This window comes from Lycium ferocissimum, chromosome 6 (assembly GCF_029784015.1).
Source record: "Lycium ferocissimum isolate CSIRO_LF1 chromosome 6, AGI_CSIRO_Lferr_CH_V1, whole genome shotgun sequence".
Taxonomy (NCBI): Eukaryota; Viridiplantae; Streptophyta; class Magnoliopsida; order Solanales; family Solanaceae; genus Lycium; species Lycium ferocissimum.
In genome coordinates this window covers 43,873,409-43,893,385 of record NC_081347.1, presented here as the reverse complement: position 1 = coordinate 43,893,385, position 19,977 = coordinate 43,873,409, and the positions used below count along the sequence as shown (strand labels likewise).

Below are 19,977 nucleotides of genomic sequence, written 5' to 3'. Positions count from 1 at the left end.
CAATCCCGGGATAACTAATCCCGAGATTAGTTATTCCGGATTTTTATTTCAACCAAACATGGGATAAGGAGGCACTAAAATTTTATCCCGAGACTATTTTTGCTTATCCTTCACACCAAACGACCCCAATAAGTTTAATAAGTGCTCCTATTTTAACACAAATCTTTAGGGTTCTAAATAATTTAATTTGTAGAAAATATAGTTGACCCCCACATTCTATATATGTATTAACGTATAAAATTCATTATATGTTATTATGCATGCAAAAGAGTTTAAGAGCATAAATTAATATATTAATGTGTAACATGCGTATATTAACTTGAATTCTTCTAAGATGGAAATATTTCCCATATATTTCAGTTACATCATAATTATATCTTCAACCTGGAATAAAAGCAACAATAGTAACTAAATAAAAATCTCACATTTAATTTTGTCTGATCTTAAAATGATATAATTACTTTAAAGTGTATATATAAGTCTTACGATTCTTTGAAATATGATACTTATAATCTTATATCATTTGATCACTATTTGAAATCTCTATGATGTCTACATATGACTGTTCATGCCAATTGCATTTTAGCGACTGAATTACACTTTTAACTTTCAAACATGTGTTATTCCTAATTATAATACACACACAAACACGCAATTTACAGTATGAGATCGTCCGGGAAAAAATCTATGAATAAAATTTTTAGAAATAAGATTTACCAAAATCACAAAAAGTGGAAAATTGACAAATAAAAGAAAAGGGTTAAGAAGGTCAAACCAGTTGTTATTGTTGTTTTCTTGTGAATTCATATTGCTTTGACGCTATGTCTTCCATCCAAATGAAAAACAGATGCCACATGTTGGAGAGCATCTCAGAAATTAAACAAGAAATAGCAAATATTACCTTTCTGTGTATATATATATATATATATTCGAAAGTAATTTTCACAATATATTCACTAGACCTCACTTGTCGGATTATATTGGGTATGTTGTTGTTGTTGTATATTCACCAGAGAGACATCGAGAATGTGAGAACTTTCAGACATTGCCATATTGGAACTCATGTTTGTAATCATGTTTCAGTTAGTGTTTTATTCTCTCAAGCAGCACAACTTTGTATCCAAGCGTGGTATTGGGCAGTTTTTTTGTCTCAAAGGGTACATTGTTTGTATTCAAGCCTGGGTTTGGGGCAGTTTATTTTTTTTTTTTAATTAAATAGGATAATTAGGTTTCTATTGGGGTATTTAAGCAATTTAACTTTCAAGTTAGGGAGTTCATGCTTTTAATATAATATATATAGATAGATATAGAAACACTTGCCACGCAGCTAACCGATCCAAAATACTGTTGTTGTGCTTCTTTCATAAATATTTGTCAAACACTTTATTTTGTATCTCATACAACAAATACAAGTTGTACCAAACTTTTTTTTGTTCTACAATTAAGTGAACTCAAAATTTGTAGACCCAAAATATAAGATTGAGGTTCACTAACTTGTAAAAACAAAAAAATCTCACAAACAGATAATCTCACAAACTTGCATCAGTTGAATTGTGTGAGACACACAGATATAGTTTATACTATTTTCAAAGTGATCTTACTGGATAACAAATGCATAAAATCTAAAGCACGACTCCTTAAGCATACATATGTAAATACCAAACAAAACGGTAGGGCTTTATAGAATCGAAGTTGTGATGGGCTCAAAAAATAACTTGGAAATGTGATTTTGAGTCTCAGAATTTTGATGTCCGTGCCCACCTCCATGCTGGTAAATGCTCTGCCCCGTTCTTGCTATATTTACGGCACATCCAATGAATTTTTCAGAAAATAAAGAATTTTCACGTTGAGTTGTGTTGATCATTTTCCATGTCTCCTTTATCAAAAACTTGATGTGTTTTCTTGCTTCTTCTTCAGAAGCACCCTTCTCATTCATGTAACATTGTATTGATTTGGGAAGATCACCTCTTTTCATTTCATCCTGTGCACGTAAGTGGAAAATAAATATACATATCCTAGTAATTATAAAAGAGTTTGAAAAATCATAAAGAATTTGCTACATTCATTAATATTCTGAAACCCAACGAATTTCAGCTATGCATGAAATTTTAGTTACTTTGATATCAAGTTAATAGAGGATAATTAACTCTCATAAACACGTATAATTAAGTAACTCAAAAAGCAACTACATATAACTGCCTATAATAAGTGAAATTGATTACTTCAAACAAAAAAAAAAAAAAAAAAAAAAAAAAAACAACAACAACAACAACATGCTGGTTATATGGAAAGTAGCACTGATCTATAATATAATTTTCTTATATTGTCAGTGCATATTGTAAGAGAATGTTTTCCTTGAATAATCTGTTCCCTTGAATGGGTTGATATACATGATTTACAACATAATTGTAGGCTACAAATTAGGAACTAATTTGACTAAATATTTCTAACATATGCTATCCTAAAATAGAAGATTACAAAATATATTTTACTAAATAATTACATAATCTAACACACCCCCGCAGTCGAAGCGGGAGGTTTACGAACGGTTAGACTGTCGCGAAAATCATCAAATAGTACGCACGGAAGACCTTTGGTGAAGATGTCAGCAATCTGATAACGGGACGGAACATGTAGGACACGAACTTCGCCACGTCTAACCTTTTCACGAACAAAGTGAATGTCCATTTCGATATGCTTGGTACGTTGATGGTGTACCGGATTTCCGGACAAGTAAATGGCACTCACATTATCACAATAGACCAAAGTTGCTTGACGAATAGGACAATTGAGTTCAAGCAATAGATTACGAATCCAACAAGACTCAGAGACAACATTAGCAACCCCTCGTATTCGCTTTCCGCACTTGACTTAGATAGAGTAGGTTGGCGCTTGGAAGACCAAGAAATCAAGTTATCCCCAAGATAGACACAATAACCCGATGTGGAACGTCGAGTGTCCGGACATCCTCCCAATCGATTCCGTATATGATAGTAGTGACTCGTAGAGAGGATTTGTATAAATGTGTGCCAAAGTCAATCGTACCTCGAATGTAACGCAAAATACGTTTTAATGCTTCCATATCTTTTGACTTTGGGTCATGCATAAACAAGCAAACTTGTTGGACGGCGTATGATATGTCGGTAGCCGAGTGAATGTCAAGTATTGCAAAGCACCGCGACGACGATACTTCGTAGGGATCTCATACGGGCGCTTGAAGAAGCGCCGAGTTTGCCTTTTGAGTCAACCGGGTGGGGCAAGGCTTACCGTGACATGCCAGCCCTGTCAAGAATATCCTCTGCATAAGAACTCTGAGACATAAAGAGACTATTGTTGTCCTGTGAGATAGCAATCCCTAAAAAATAGCTCAACGGACCCAAGTCTTTCATTGCAAATTCCGTAGCTAACTTGGACATGATACCGAGTCTGAGAGAGTCTGAAGATGCAGTTAGAATAATATCATCCACATATAACAAAATGTAAGCAATATCTTTTCCACGACAAAATGTGAAGAGAGAGTTGTCGGATGTACTATGCGAGAAACCAATGGTTGCCACATATTGAAAAACGCCGATACCAAGCCGTGGTGCTGCGCTTCAAACCATAAAGAGACTTACGCAAGAGACAAACATGATCGGACGAGCTGGATCCGGAATCCCAAAGGTTGATACATATAGACGGTCTCGTTCAAAATTGCCGTGTAAGAAAGCATTCTTTACATCAAAGTAGTGAATGGGCCAGAGCGAGATAAAGCAATAGTAAGAACCACATGGATAGTTGCCGAAGACCACCATGGACCGAACGTCTCGTCACAATCAACACCTTCCGGGAGACACTGCCATCACCTACAAGACGGCTTTATGCCTCTCTTGAAAGAACCATCGATTTCTTTTTATGCGAAAAATCCATAAAGGCACCGAATAATATTAGCATTTGGAGGACGAGGACCAACTCCCAAGTCTTACTATCAATAAGAGCATTATATTCATCTTGCATAGCATTTTTCCAATTCGGGTCATTAAGGGCACCAACGGGATTCCGAGGAATGGGGGAGATGGAATTGGTGGTGACACTTAAGGCTTGATTATGGTACTTTGAGTTCGGATTAAAAATTATGATGATTTGATCTGAAAGTCTGTTTGGGTGTCCAAATAGGGCGCCAGTCGCGGCCCACGGGGCTGGGTCGTGACAAAAGTGGTATCAGAGCGGTTTGTCCTCGGAATGTCTACGGTAGTGTCTCGTAGAGTCTTTTTATCGGTGTGTTGTGCACCACATCTATAAACAGGAGGCTACAGGACATTTAGGGTGTTGCCTTTCTTTGGATCTTAGATCGTGCGATAGAGCCAGCCGTAGGAAATGAATTCCTTCTTACTAACCTTTGATTTCAGCCGAAGGACGGTGTCGACAGAAGACAGTGATTGATGATATTGGAAGCTATACAGTACACAGGTAAGCAATGGTATGAAAGATGTATGTTGGGGAAACCATTGAAGTATGATTGAAATATAAAGTTGAAGCTCGAAGAGGAAAATAAATAGGAAAATGCCATTGGTTCCATTTGAATTATGTGTGTAAGGTAAGTCCGCGAGCATATTCATGATTTACTTGAAATTGTTAGCCTGTGTGGCTATGCTACGATATGATACGTACGTATATATGTTGGCCACAATGAGGCATTGTTGGTATTCCCTGCGTGCGGAGTTTGGGATAGTAAGAAATACGGAGGGAACCTCTGCGCCCAAATTTTTCCAAATTATAAAAAAGGAAAATGAGATGTGCGTTCTTAACATGTTTTGAAAGTCGATACCGATAGAGTAAATCTATTCGTTGGATAAAAAAATTAAAAAAAAAAAAATAAAATTTAAGAGATACCCTCCATGTCATTCGTAAGAAGCACCGTCTTTACGTGAGAAACTCTATTTTGAGAAAGTGTATATGAGCAGCAAATTTGCAATTTATTTAAACGGACCAAAATACGTTTCGACCATACTTTGCTTTAGAAAAGCCTATGTTGAAGGGCAAAAATGTCCAGCGGTTAAGTATCACCTTATTGGAAAAATACAAAGCGTATGACAAGTAGTTGGGAATTAAATGGTTCGCTTACTGTTCCTATATGTATATGGAGGCAATTATGTGAATTAAGTACTAAGGAATTCTGCGATGTTTGTCGGATTTTAGTTTCCTTCTGCTAGCGGTTGGAGAGGGAACTTTACAGAAATATTTTATCAGTTCCCGACGATTGATTGGAGTCGGAATTTGCGGAATAAAATTTAAACTTGTGGGCGGTGTAGAATTTGACATATAGACGAAGGTAAGTATTGAGGATTTAGATAAGGGGCGACACAATAATTATATGGTCAGAAAAGTGAAAGACTCCTCTCTAGGTCGGGGTGGGACCCGCTACAAGAACGTTTTGGGAAAATTGTTAAGACCCCGACTTGCCTAAAATTATGTGACAAAGGTCGTGCGGGGTCGTTAATGTGATTGTACCGGCCTTAACACCCCTAAATGCACCAAAGTTTCAAGGTTAAGCGTGCTAGGGCCAGAGATGGGATGGGTGACCCCCTGGGAAGTATACAAGATTTTCATAAATATAGATATGAGAGATAAATAGGAAATTTGGGGCAATGTAAAGGAAATTAGAGTATGTGGAATGGTTAGCAACTATATAGAGGTCGCGTAAGTTGCGACGGATTAGATTGGTGAAAGGAAAGAGGAGCAATGCAGCTCTGAAATTTGAGTAAGTTGGAACAAGTGATTGGAATTGTCTTGTAAAAGAAACAACAGATATATGTATATGTATGTGTAGGACTCCCCTTTTTGATTATGTCGATCGATGGGTGAACCCTAATAGCTAGTGTTGTAATATATGAAAGACATTAAGTGGACGGAATTTATGAGACAAAACGAAAGGTATGGTACAGGTGTTACGAAATAAACTGATATTGACTTTGCTACTGGTTGAAATTGGAAGATTCTAACACAATGATATTTGGAGAGAAAAGAGAGTAGTTGAGTGGAAGCTACAGAGATCAAAATGTTAGGGGAGTAAAAGTAGGAAACGTAATTAAGCAGGGCCTCAAAAAGAGCCGACAGGCAAAGTACGAAATTGTTTGCAAAAAGGAACTGGAATGCAGTAGTGTAGGGCAAAAGGAAAACCCATGGTATGGAACGATGAATTATGTGAGTATCAAAAAAAAAAAATGCGAATATCGAGAAAGCGGAACGACAGATAAGGAACGGGTGTGAAAGAGGGAATAACTTAGCCGAATCTTCCAATGAGGAAGAATATGATTACTAAAGGATAAATTTCTACATTAACTACATTATTTGAGGACCAGCTATCAGATAAGATTTTGTAATAGGTGATCGAGAGTTTTCATCACCTCGGGAATTTATTAAAGTCTCGTACGAAGCTAATCAAGTTATAGATTGTAAGGAAAAGACATGGATATGGTATGAGTACGACCCGCTTAAAGGGGGGAGAACGTATTACCTTATACCTAAACCGGCGTTACAACATCTTTAGATGTTAAAAACAGAAAGAATGAAAAACGCCTTAAGAAACCGCTTTTCGCCAATATGAATTGTGATACGTTTATGTCATGATTTACTTTCCCCTATCGGGTAAAACGGATGTTGTGCATAAGTACGCAGTAATATATTTTAAAGAATAGTAATAAAGGCAAGAAAATGGCCGCGAGCTAGGCCCCTAAAGAGTAATGGAAAGGAAGGGGTTCGTTAGATACTAGAAAAATAGTTCATGGACCACTAATCACATGGAACTCGAGGAGGTACGCCATGAAATTACGTGGATTATCGGCATGAAGTGGTGTTTGATCATATTTGTAAAGAATGCATACGAAGAATTCTCCCCCTCATGATACGGAATTAACCGCGGTGATGCATGTCCTTGAAAATATGACGGCATTATTCATATGGAGTCCACGCTGATATTTGTACGGACCATCGAGTCCCCGACATTTTTTTAAGCAAAGAGGAAGGGCTGAATTTGCGAGAAGGAAGATGGTTGAAATTATCGAAAGATCATGACGTGATATTCATGCCACCGGGAAAAGCGAATGTTGCGGAAAACGTTCATAGTCGCCATCTATGGGCAATTTGGTGGCGTGCGACCGAAAGGAGGAATTGGTTCGTGAAATCCATCGGTTAGTTAGCCTTAGAGTCCTTTTGGACGATTAAAAATATTGGGGGTTTCTGTCCAGGAAAGTCTTGAATCATCGATTATGGAAAGGGTAAAATAGCATCAGTTCAAGGATGCCATTCCAACACGGTGCAGAGTTCATTGGCTAATATCTAAACCGCCAGTAAGTCCAAATCGAGCATTAAAAGCTCGGCGGGTTGCTACAGGAAACGAAAATTTTAGTTTGGAAATAAGGAACGATTAACATGGATTTTATTATAAGTTACCGCGCACTCCGCGCAGGTATGATTTTGATTGGATTCGACAAAGATTGACGAAACCCGACCCATTTCCTTCGGATGGACTACTTATTCGGCTGAGGATTTTGCTAAATTGCATACTAAAGAGATGATAAGACTTCACGGGATTCCTGTATCTATTATTATTGATAGGGGTGCTCAGCTTACGACTAACTCCTCAGGATCGTCCCAGAAAGGACGGAGAACCCAGGTGAGTTATAGCACAGTATGTTATCCTCGGTCCGACGGACAAGCCGAGTGTACTATTCAGACACTAAGAAGATACGCCCTGGGTCTATGTTATTGACTTCAAGGATAGTGAAGGTGATCATTTACCGTTAACTAAATTTGCCTATAATAACAATAGCTATCGTCCCAACATACGAGATGACACCGTACGGATACGAGACCTTATATGATAGAAAAATGCAGATCTCCGATCGATTGGTTCGATTTGGGTGAAACAAAGTTGATCGGACCAGGTATGGTTCGGCAAGCAGTTAGTAAGATAAAAGCCCGCTCGGGGATGGTGGTTGACTGTTCAGAGTCGACAGAAATCATATACCGATAAACAACGCCAACCGTTAGAATTCCAGATTGATGACTGGCTATTTCTGAATGGTGTCACTTATGAAGTGATGAGATTTGGTAAACAGAGTGAACTCAGTCCGTGGTATATCGAACCGTATCAGGTTATTTGAAAGGTAGGCGAGGTCGCCTATGAGCTAGACTCACCATCCGATCCGGAGGCAGTACATCCGGTATTCCGTGTATTCACGTCCAGAAAAGGTGTTGGTGATCCTTCGGGAACAATTCCAGTAAATGATATTCAGGTAACGGAGGAATTATCTTATGAGAAACAACCTGTAGCTATTCTGAATTGCCAGGTGAGGAGGTTGCGTACCAAGGACATATTCTCTGTTAAGGTTTTATAGCGAAACAATAGTGGAAAAGAAACAACAGGACAAAGAAATGAAGAGAAGGTATCCTCGCTTGTTCCCTATACTTATAGGTAATTCGAATTTCTAAATACGTATATTGATCGACGGATGACGATGCGTGCTATTCATAAAGAAAACTCCCCCGCAATGTTTGTGAGACCGATAAGGCTAATTTAACATTCGAGGACGAATGTTCTAAAGGGGGGGAGAATGTTATATCCCGTATTTTCACGTATTCGGAAATTTTGAGATAATTGTGACTTGTAGGAGGTGAGGTGCTATTTTGATTTTAGATAATATATGTGTGTTGTTCATGAAAAATATTGATGTGGAAATACGGAGGAAGGCCAAGGGCAAAATTGGAATTTTGAAAATTAGTTTCGGGAATTACGAAATATGGTTCATAACCAATTGGGCTCAAAAAAAAAAAAAAAAAAAATCAAGCCCAAAAGAGAGGGGTGGCCGGCCATAGAGGGCCCAAACCCACAATTTTAATTCAATATTTTCCATGTGCTACTTAATATATATAATAGTCCTTATCTCATAGAAAGTTCAAGAAAATAAAACAAGGAGAGAAAGCAAGAACAAGAGCAAGCCTTAGAGGCCATTCGGCCATAGATGGTGAAAAATCACCATCAAGAATCTCCCTCCAAAAATTATTGTCTTGTGGTATTTCCACCAAATTAAGGGTCCTCTACAACATGGTGCAATTGTTTGGAAAGAAAGAGCACTTATTCCTTCAATATGGCAACATGTTTGAGTAAAGAAGATTGGAGAAAAAGGTAAGAATTTATCCCAAGTTATTATGCTATGAAGGTTTGCTTGTGTTGTAGTATATGGGAATGAGTAGAATTCATGAAAACATGGAAGTTTGCAAAGTGGGTGTGCATGTGTGCATGTGGCCGTGTGTATACTACATTGTATGCATGTGATGTGTTGAATTTTATGTTGTATTTTAGTTGTGTGTAGGATGGAATGTATATTGAAAATGAAAGTTGAATGAATTTGATGGAAGTTGGGGAAATGGAGGGTGGCCGTGTGGTATTTGAAGTTGGAATGAGAATGAATTAATTTGGTTTAACATGTTTGTTGTGTTGTTGTGATGCTTGCAATGTAATAAAGATAAAATGATGTAAGTTGCATTGAAATGGAAAGTAGAAGTTTTGTGTCGTTTAGTGTGATTTTATGACATTATAGAAATGGAGTTGTCGAGGTGCAAATTATGATGGTTGTTGATAAATTTGGGATGTTATGAATAAGTATGTTAAAGATTAGAAGTTTCGGATGAATTATGACTTTGGTGGAAAGTTGTATATTTTGTATATCGTATGAATATTTTGTACAAATGATATGAAATGTTTCTAAATTATATTGTGATGATCATGGTTAATGATGAATGTGAAATCCTTGAGATTTGTTTGGAAATTTAAAATTTGGAATGGAAGTATTGCTTTATGTAGAAAAGAAGAATATTGACGTTAGAACCATTTTGATATGATTCGTGATAACTTTGGTATTGTGGGGTTTGTGTTGTTGGTATATATATTGAGCCGAGCCAAGTCTCGGGGGTGTTAAATGTATAAGGGAAGTGCTGCCGAAATTTCGATAGACAAATATGAAGTTAAGTGAATTCTTAAATCTTGAAATTCCTAATTGGTAACTTTGACCATTTGTAGATTTTGGACGAAAAAGGGAATCGAGTTTGAACAAGCATAAGAAGTGAGAAAGGTATGTAAGGCTACCCCAATCCTTCTTTTGGCATGTCCTAGATATACTAGGTTTGAATTTGAGCCTCGGGGGTTATTACGCTCATCGAAACCCAAGTTTGATTTTAGTTACTATTCATTCAGTACAATTGAATCATGATTTCTATGTTTTGTTGGAAAACCATTCGAATATCCATAATTTGCGCAAATGTGACGGAATTGTTTTGAAACTTACATAGATGACTCCATAGAGTCTAAAGTTCGTGATTTATGTCCGCCACCTCGACTTGACCCGAGGTGGGCCCACTAGCCCCGAGAGATTTCTTTCGTTGGTCTTGCTTAACCTACTTTCGTATGATATAAAGGAAGGACCTTTGCCTATGAATTTGAGACTCCGTTTGGGGTGTTCCATAAGTTATATGAAAGCTCCTAAATGTGAACGACACTAAATTTTCAGAGAATAGTCTATGAAGTATTTTTCGAAAGTTTTATAAATCTAAAGACTCATATCTTTTGTATATTAATTAATACGGACCAATGCTTACTTTAAGCCTTCTGACCTTAATATGAATATGTATATGTATTTGTTTGTCGATCCTTGGAATTTAATTATGTATTTGCATATGGCTTCTGCACTACTCTGCTCGTGCCTATACTATGATTTCGTTCGCCGGTTCCCGGGCCGGTTTGTGATCGTGCGCACTATGATAAATTCGGTAGTATGCTGTGTTGCGGTTTCCGAGACCTCGCCATAGGGCCGGTTACCGTATATGGAGTTATGCTGTGATATGGCTGATGATATGATTTGTTCCGATGACATGATATGTCACGATATGATATGTGTGATATGATATGTTCGGGGTTTGTACGGAGATTTGAAACCTTACGGAGTATCTTTGTGTTGTGGCACCGGCGTCGGAGTGGTGACCACGTTCCTGAGCTTTATGCATGATTTTCTATTTGCATTATGTACATGTGTCTTCAGTACAGATTCTGATACTTGATCCGGTATTTTCTCTCTGTACCCTTCACTTCAGTTATGGTTTAGATTTTTGTACTTTATGCTTTACATACTCAGTACATCTTTCGTACGACCCCTTTCTTCGGGGTCTGCGTTTCGTGCCCGCGGTACGGAGGTTCGTGATGTTTGCCGTGTAGGCCACACATTCGCGTTGTTACGGGGTGCTCCTTTTGTCGGAGCCCATATGTTGGTACCTATCTTCGTGTTGGTTATGCTTTTGTATATTTGATTATTTGGGGTACGGCGGGGCCTGTCCCGTCATATGATCTCGTTTTGATTTGTAGAGGCACAATAGTCATATTTGTGGGTCGTGGGTCCTATGTGTGTTCGATTTGTTCATGATTTGCATACGAATGCGGTCCGTTTGTTATGGTGGCCATAATGGCCCTCATGTTTGTATATGTGCATATATATCCGTGATGTATATTCGCCGCCCCTCTGACTTTGATGTGACACTTTTGTACGCGCGACCGCTTAAGATAGTATTTATTTTCACTTCTGCTAAATATGATGAATATGATATTTGAGCTAAGCTAAATTATGATGATTTGATCTGAAAGTCTGTTTGGGTGTCCAAATAGGGCGCCAGTCGCGGCCCACGGGGCTGGTCGTGACAATTTGCGTTGGGGAAAACGTGCTTTGGTCATGCAACAATTGGATTCTCATGGGAATTATCATCGTCAAAAATCATATGATGTAGGAGATGGAGTATTTAGTTGTGAAAATGGAAAGGAATTTTCATCAAACCACACATCTTAGGGCTATGATTATTTTTCGGCTCGATAAGTCATAGCATTTGTACCCCCGATGGTTGGAAGGGTATCCTAGGAAGACACGTGGAGTGGACCTAGATTGCGAGCATGAATTTGTGTGGAGGGAAAGAGAGGGAAAGCATAGACGACCAAAGACTCGGAGATGAGAGTAGGATGGATTCTTTTGATAAAGAATGTGAGTGGGTGTCTTATAGGCTAAGAGTTTAGTAGGGAGAATATTGTGTAGGTACGTTGCCATGGCGAGGCGTGATGCCAATAGGAGGGGCATAGATGCATGGGCAAGGAGTGTACGAACAATATTATTGATCGATTTAATTTTCGTTCCGCCTTACCATTTTGGGGGGAAGTGTGGGGACAAGAAAAGCGGAAAAGCATCCGTTTTGTTCACAAATTTTATGAAAAGGACCATTATCAAATGCACGCTTTGTTGTCACATTGAAAAGTTTTGATTTCTTTTTCAAGGCGAGTGCGAATGAAAATCTGGAACGACAAGAAGATATTGTAAACACAGGGACTTTGTTTTGATGGGAAAAGTCCAAAGAAAATTTGTGTAATCGTCAAGAAATAAAACATAATATGCGTGACTTGAAGAGCTAAGAACGAGGTGCGGAGTCCATACATCACGCCATGAACAATGTCAAAGGGCATAGTAGTAGTTGAAAGAGAGTCATAAAAAGGCAATTTAATTAATTTCCCCGGAGGGCAAGAATGACAAACATTGTTTCGAGCCTTATTACATTCAATCAAATTACTACTACGTAAAGAACTAAGAATAACATCCCTGGATGACCTAAACGGGAGTGCCGGATATGAGGAGAGATGACACTAAGCGAGATGGTGCGAAAGACGAGATGGCTCGAAATTTTTTGAAGAATGGATAAAGATCACCCGAACTCTCACATCTCATGAGTTTGCTCCCCGTCCGTAAATCCTTCACATAAAAACCAAAAGGATCAAATTCAACAGAAACCATATTATCGGTAGTAAATTTACGAACATAAATAAGGTTTTTGATGAGTTTAGGTGCATGTAAGACATTTTTCAGTTTTAAAGAGGGATTTACTTGAAGGGAAGCATGACCATAACCATGAATTGGAATCATGCTACCATTACCAATAACAATGCCATTATTTTTGCTCAATTGATAATAAGACGAGAGAGTACCTTGGGAGTTGGTCATATGAGATGTGGCTCCGGTGTCCATGTATCAATTCTTGTCATCGAGCGGATTCAACGACATTGTGTGCGTAGCTTGATCAATATACGTAGGCGCGTACCCGCCCGTGTGATGACGAGGTGGCCAGTAGAACGACGCGGAGGACGAGGGACCGAGAACTCCCTGTGCGAGGGAGCCGGACGCGGCCGCCGGCCCGGCCGGAGGCGCCACCCGGCCAGGTGGGGTAGGGGCACGGTGGGGTGGCCCGCGCGTGCCCCGGCGCCGCGGTGGATAATGCCACGACGGGGCGATGGGGTCCCTGCGCTGCTGGCTGGCTCGGGCGCGTGCGGTGGTGCGGGGCGCCGCCCGCCCCCGCCGGTCCTGTCCCCGCGGCGGTTGTTGCGGTTACCGCATTGGCTGGCAACGGTTATTTTTCTTTCCACGATTAACGCGAAGTTCCACGATTGTTGAAGTTATTTTCGGGGTATTGGGTACATCCGTTGCACGAAATTCGAGGATGAACGTGTGGGAAACAAGAGCGACGGGCGAGCGGCGTCGTGAATGGCGTCCTCGGCATAGCTATCTTCCTCAGCTCAAGCGTCGGCCCAGGACAACGTCCAAAAAGACGCGGGAGAAATGCGGTCTTTGCCGTCGTGCGAAAAGTTTTATATTCTCCAGGCAACCATCGCAGAAGGCGAAGCGCGAAGTCGTTCGTTGGAAACTTTGTGACCGACGTTAGCTGAGGGGATTGTGCAAGAACTTTCGGCTGCAAGATGCGGTATGCTTTCACATTCGGAAAATCCACCAATTTGGTGTTGGTGAACTTTGCATCAACCGAAGCGAGAGCCACTGGCCAGATTTAGTGTCTGAAAAAGATGAACAAGGCGGTCCCGGCCTCGGCGCGGTGTCCTCTTGATGAATGATCGTGTTGAGAAGATCATTCGATATCGTACCATATATCCATTGCTTAGAACAATGTCATCCGGCCGTTCCCGTAGGGCCTCAGCAGAAAAGTTTTTAGTACCGCAATTGCGGTGGTGGCACGGTGGGGGGCGGAGGGGATGTGGTCGATCACCAAGTTGGCACGACAATGGAGCTTGAAGAGGGTAGCCAGGTATTGTATTGGCTTCCTTCGTAGTCAAGCACAATGGGAATGCGTGATTTGATATTGGTGACGGTAGTCATGGGATGCAACTTGGAGGTGTCGGCCATAGAGAAGAGGAGGGAGAATAGGCAGAAGGAGAGGAAGCGAAAAGAGGGGGGGGGGGGGTCGGTGTGGCCAAAGAGGGGGGTCGGCGGCCAGAAAGGGGTAGGGTTTTAGGATGCTAGGGGTTTTGAGAGAACCTAGTCGATGCACCATGTAGAGAATGTTTTCCTTGAATAATCTGTTCCATGAATGGGTTGATATACATGATTTACAACATAATTGTAGGCTACAAATTAGGAACTAATTTGACTAAATATTTCTAACATATGCTATCCTAAAATAGAAGATTACAAAATATATTTTACTAAATAATTACATAATCTAACACATATAACTTATTTTGAAGGAGGAAGTTGACCCAGTGTATTTCAAATTTAGACTTAATTTCATTGAAATGGTTTGTATACATGAACGTACCTTCGGGTAAGATTTTTCATTACATAAGGGATGAAAAAATTTAAAATCGAAAATTATCGATAACACAACTATATTTGGTGTAGTATTTCCTTAAAATATACGGGTTGTTGAGCTGAGTCATATAGCTTAGGACCAATATATATTTTACTCGACTTTTAGAGTCTTTCTTATATCCCAGAGTCTCCGATCCATTCAAACAGAGTGTACTAGATCAAATGTTATTTAAACGAGGATTGATTTTAAAAAAAAAAAAAGACAAGGGTTAAAAAAACGTACAGATGATGTGGCTAAGTCATCGGCAAGACGAATAATTGTACAAGACCAACGAATTATGTCGGGGTACTTGCTTAACCGTTCCAATGATTCTTTCGTAATTGGCTTTGTGGCAAAGAAGAATGCATTGAATACTATCACAAGACTCCCAACTGTAATCCATGCATTATTCATGTATTCTTTAAGAGTTGGCGTATATCCAGTGTAATACCATCTTGCTTCTTGTAAGTAAGCTTTGCAAATATCTGCCACTAATTAATAGCATGCATGTTTCACATATATAGTAGAAATTAAGAAATTAGAAATTGAAAGAAAGGAAAAGATTCTACGTAGAGCCAAGTTTTTCTACTGATTTTGTTAGGTAGGGTATGACGTTGATCTCTTGCTCTATGAGAACTTCGTAGGCAATTTCAGTGATAGAGTTGAAGAGTGCAAGGTAACCCACTTTCATATAATCTGGAAGCTGATCCATTGCCTACATCCATTCTGAATGTGATCAGAAAGCATATTTTACTTGAAAATCAAACGAGGAAGACGATTAATAAAACTAATTAATAAAGAAACACATATATCTTATTCAGTACATAAATTCAAAGTTAGTGTCGTCTTTCTTATTTTCGTACTTATAGTTTATTGTAATCGTATTCTTTACAAGACATAAAGCTATTAGCTTCACAACATAAATACTTTTGGTATGATACTTATTTATATTGTAAAGGTTAGTTCCTTCCCTAAACCTACGTACTGACCTTTCAACAGCATCAGTGAAGACTTCCAATTCATCAAGAGTACCATAAACATCATAAATGTCATCTATAACTGTATCCATAGCAGTGACCTTTGTCAACATTATTCGGCAATATTGGTTCTTTGAGGCTCAAACATCATCCCCGCTACCCATACGAAAGCTTCAACAATTCGATCCCTTGTAAATGGTAATTTTTCTTCAAGGCATGAGCTCTTCCACCACCTTTACATGAAAATTAGTTTTACATGAGAATATAATAATTTTTACATGTTTTGGACTACTTTTATAGGAGTTCCATTGAACCCAATGGTGCATCATCTTGTAACTTTCTGCTCGAAGGAATAAGATGCACATTCAACTGTTGGATGTAATTTAACCAAAAAAAAAAAAAAAAAAAAAAAGGAAGAAATGTTTTTATTTCCAAAAACTCTATAAAATTTATGGGTTCTGAACTTGTTACCGAACCCATAACTTGTTCTAGTTACTGAGTTCGCAATTAAATATCTATATCATTTAACTAACTTTCTAAATTGTAATACAAATATAAGGTCTAATCAAGCAAATAGTATTGTAGCTCCACCCCTATTGATATTTAATAAACCTATTGACCCCAGATACTATATACTCCCCCGATTAACTTATATACACAACCAATATAATGAAATTCTTACATAGTAATTAATGTAATTCAGTATTGTAGAAGGTTACGTGAAATTATCTTTCAATGACCTAATATCGACACTCATATAATGTAAAAAGTCTTATATAGTATTTTCAGTGCATATAAGTTAAACTCTAATGGATATCTCACCTTGATAGATTTTTTATATCTTCTTGGTGTGTTGCTTGCACAATGTTGTAATCCAACTTAGCAAGCTCAAGCAGAAGAGGATTAGCCTTTGGCATTCTCTCATATATGTTAATATACCACCTTGTCTCTACTCTCAACATCAACAAATGCAAAGGAAGTTCCAACGCATGGCCCACTAATAAGACTGTCAAATTGTCTTCGCCATATTGATTATCACGCAAATAATTCTCTAGATGTGACATTGCGAATGTATTGGCAGACTCCAGAAAGGTTTCAGATTCAGTAGAGAGAAATGAAGCTTTATATAACTGTAACAATCCTTCTATATCTTTATAAAAACTTTACTTGAAGTTACCCAGTTCATCCTTAAAGCTGTTCAGGATATCTAAAAATACGAGATTAGAATATAATATTATTGGTCAAAATATAAAAACTATGTGAATCTTTTTGTTCCTCGAAATTCAAACTATGTGAACTATGATCAACATTTTAAAATACGGAGTATTCTTTTTACCATATTGACATAAGAAAAATTGCAACTTATACTCCCTCTGTCGCAAAAAGATTGTCCTCCTTTCTTTTTTAGTATGTCCCAAAAAGATTGTCCCCTTTCTATATTTAGAAACAATTTAACTTTATGAGATGATTTACAGTCACACAAATATCTAAAGCTTGTTTTGGATCACACATTTCAAAAGTCTTTCTCTATTTCTTAAACTTTGTGCCAAGTCAAAAGAGGACAATCTTTTTGGGACGGAGGGAGTAGTACTTTTCTATAGTTTTTGAATATCTAAATTTTAATTTTAAATATTGAGTTGATTTAATTCAATTTAGTTTTGAAGATTTATCAAATTGACTTTCGAGAAGCGAAAAATATCACATAAATTGAGACGGAGGGAATACCAAAAGAACAACATGCATAAGGTAAGAAGGAATTGAAATTATATAGTTTGGCAAAAACAGGTTAGCACCTTGAGAAATATGAAAACCATGTTCTCTCAAGAGCCTAAATTTCAAAGCTGTAGAATATAATGAATCTCCCGTGGCTGCATTTTGGTGTATGGTCCTCAAAATTTTCATAATTTCATCCTTGAAGTGGTAACTCACTCCAAGCCTTTGTAAATTATCAATCAGCTCTAACTTTTCTAATTCTTCTGATTCCTCAACCATCAACTTCTTTGTTTCCATCTTAAGTTCGCTAAACCGCTTCATATACTTCTCTCCCTATACCAAAGGTGAAAAAAAAAAAAAAAAAAAAAACACATTTACACATGATCAACTCGAACATATTCACCTATATTATACAGATGATCGAATAGCAAAATTACTATATTATGTGTGTGTGTGTATATATATATATATATGCATGCAGATTATTGTGCATATTATTGAATAACGAGGATAAATAAATGTACCGCATAATCATTGTGTGTGGACTGAATATATTGAAAATCCCACATGGTAGGCTCGTAATTTCCTGAACGCCTAATGGGGTTAGATGAAAGATCAGTGGAAAGATTAGGAGATTGATTAAGTGGTAATGGTCCAGTTTTCATGCCAGCATTAATAGAGAGGCTGCAAGCTTTTGATATTGGCTTTCGTGGGCTGAAAGAGGAATAAGGAGTAGGTGGAGGTCTTGAGGTGGTGGCCATGGTTAGCATCCCTACGTTGGTGTACAATATTGCCTCCATTGATTTACTTCATGTTTGAAAACACTTCTAATAGACGTACGTATATATACACACGCATTCTATTCCTCAGTTTAAGTTAGGGGTCGTTTGGTTTGAAGACAAGTATGTTGGGATTAGTTATGCCGGATCAGTTATACTGGGAATTATTATGCTGAGATTAGTTATCATGGTACACCCTCTGTTTCAATTTATATGAACCTATTTCCTTTTTAGTCCGTGCCAAAATGACTGACCTCTTTCCTAATTTGGAAACAAATTCACTTTATGAAATGATTTACAGCCACACAAATATTCAAGACTTATTTTGAACCACAATTTTCAAAAGTCTTCACTCTTTCTTAAATCTCGTGCCCAGTCAAATGGGTTCATATAAATTGAAACGGAGGGAGTATTATTTTTTATTAACTGCTTGGTTTGTTGTATTATATTACCTCCGTCCTAATTTATGTGATATAGTGTGACGAGACACGAAGTTTAAGAAAGAAAGGATGATTTGAAACTTGTGGTCTAAAACAAGCCAAAGATATTTGTGTAACTAAATCATTTCATTAAAGCTAAAATGAGAAGTTTTAGTTAAATTATTTCTAAATATAGGAAACTATCATTTTTTTGGGACAGGGTGAGTAAATAATATGCATTGCATAATTTGTAGGAAGAAGTTGTTTGTTTACAAAATACCCTCCACCTTATTTGGTAGAGAAAGGATTTAAGGGACCTCAGCGGTATTTTTTTAATTTTCATTGTTTTTATTCGGGGCTAACTAATAATCCCGGTACTATTATTCCACCATCTGACCGAGATAACTTATCCCGTGTTATTCTAATTTTGGTATAACTTATCAAAGGATTAATAACTAAACAAGGAATAAGACAGTGCTAAATATTTATCCCAAGACTATTTATGCTTGTCCAAAGATACCAAATGACTCTAACAATCTTACTTCCTCTTGTAAACTGTAGTCTGTTTATAAACATGAGACCACTACTAAAAAAACAGGTTTTACCGACCTCAAAAAAATGGCTATTTCCGACCTCATGAGGTCGGTTTTGGCCAAAAACCGACCTCAAAACCGACCTCAAAATCGGGAAAACAAAGTCGGAAAACCGACCTCATGAGGTCGCAAAATACCGACCTCATGAGGTCGGTAAAGTTTTTTTAGCCTGGTATTACTTAAATAAAATACCGACCTCATTAGGTCGGTAAATTATATTAATAATATAATGATATGAGTTCACCGACCTCCGGAGGTCGGTAATTTATATGAATATATGATATATTTTGCATAAAACCGACCTCATGAGGTCGGTAATTTGCAATTTCTGGGAATATTATGCATAAAACCGACCTCATGAGGTCGGTAATTTGCAATTTCTGGGAATATTTTACGGAAAACCGACCTCATGAGGTCGGTAATTTGCCATATGTTGGATAATTTTGCAGAAAACCGACCTCATGAGGTCGGTAATTTGCAATTTCGGAAAAAAAATTCGAGAAAACCGACCTCATGAGGGCCGATTCGCAAAAAAAAATTGTAGCACCTAGCTATTACTCCAAATGCCTCCCCGTCAAGATGAAAATAATTTTACTTTCAACTAAAACGAGCCCAAATAGCTGCCAACAATATATCAAACTACTATAAATACATAAAACAATAAGCTACTATTACAACACACTAGATGGCCCACGGGCGTATGGCCGACATCATTGTTTGTATTATTTGTGCTATTATTACAGGAATACTAAAAGGATCATAACACCAAGAAAATAATTCTACGTGTTTCAAGTTTTAA

General features: G+C 37.9%; 1 pseudogene; it reads right to left on the bottom strand.

Moving 5' to 3' along the window:
• Nucleotides 1-1,641: 1,641 nt before the first annotated feature.
• LOC132060776 ((-)-camphene/tricyclene synthase, chloroplastic-like) lies at nt 1,642-18,198 on the bottom strand (annotated as a pseudogene).
• Between the last annotated feature and the right edge of the window lie 1,779 nt (nt 18,199-19,977).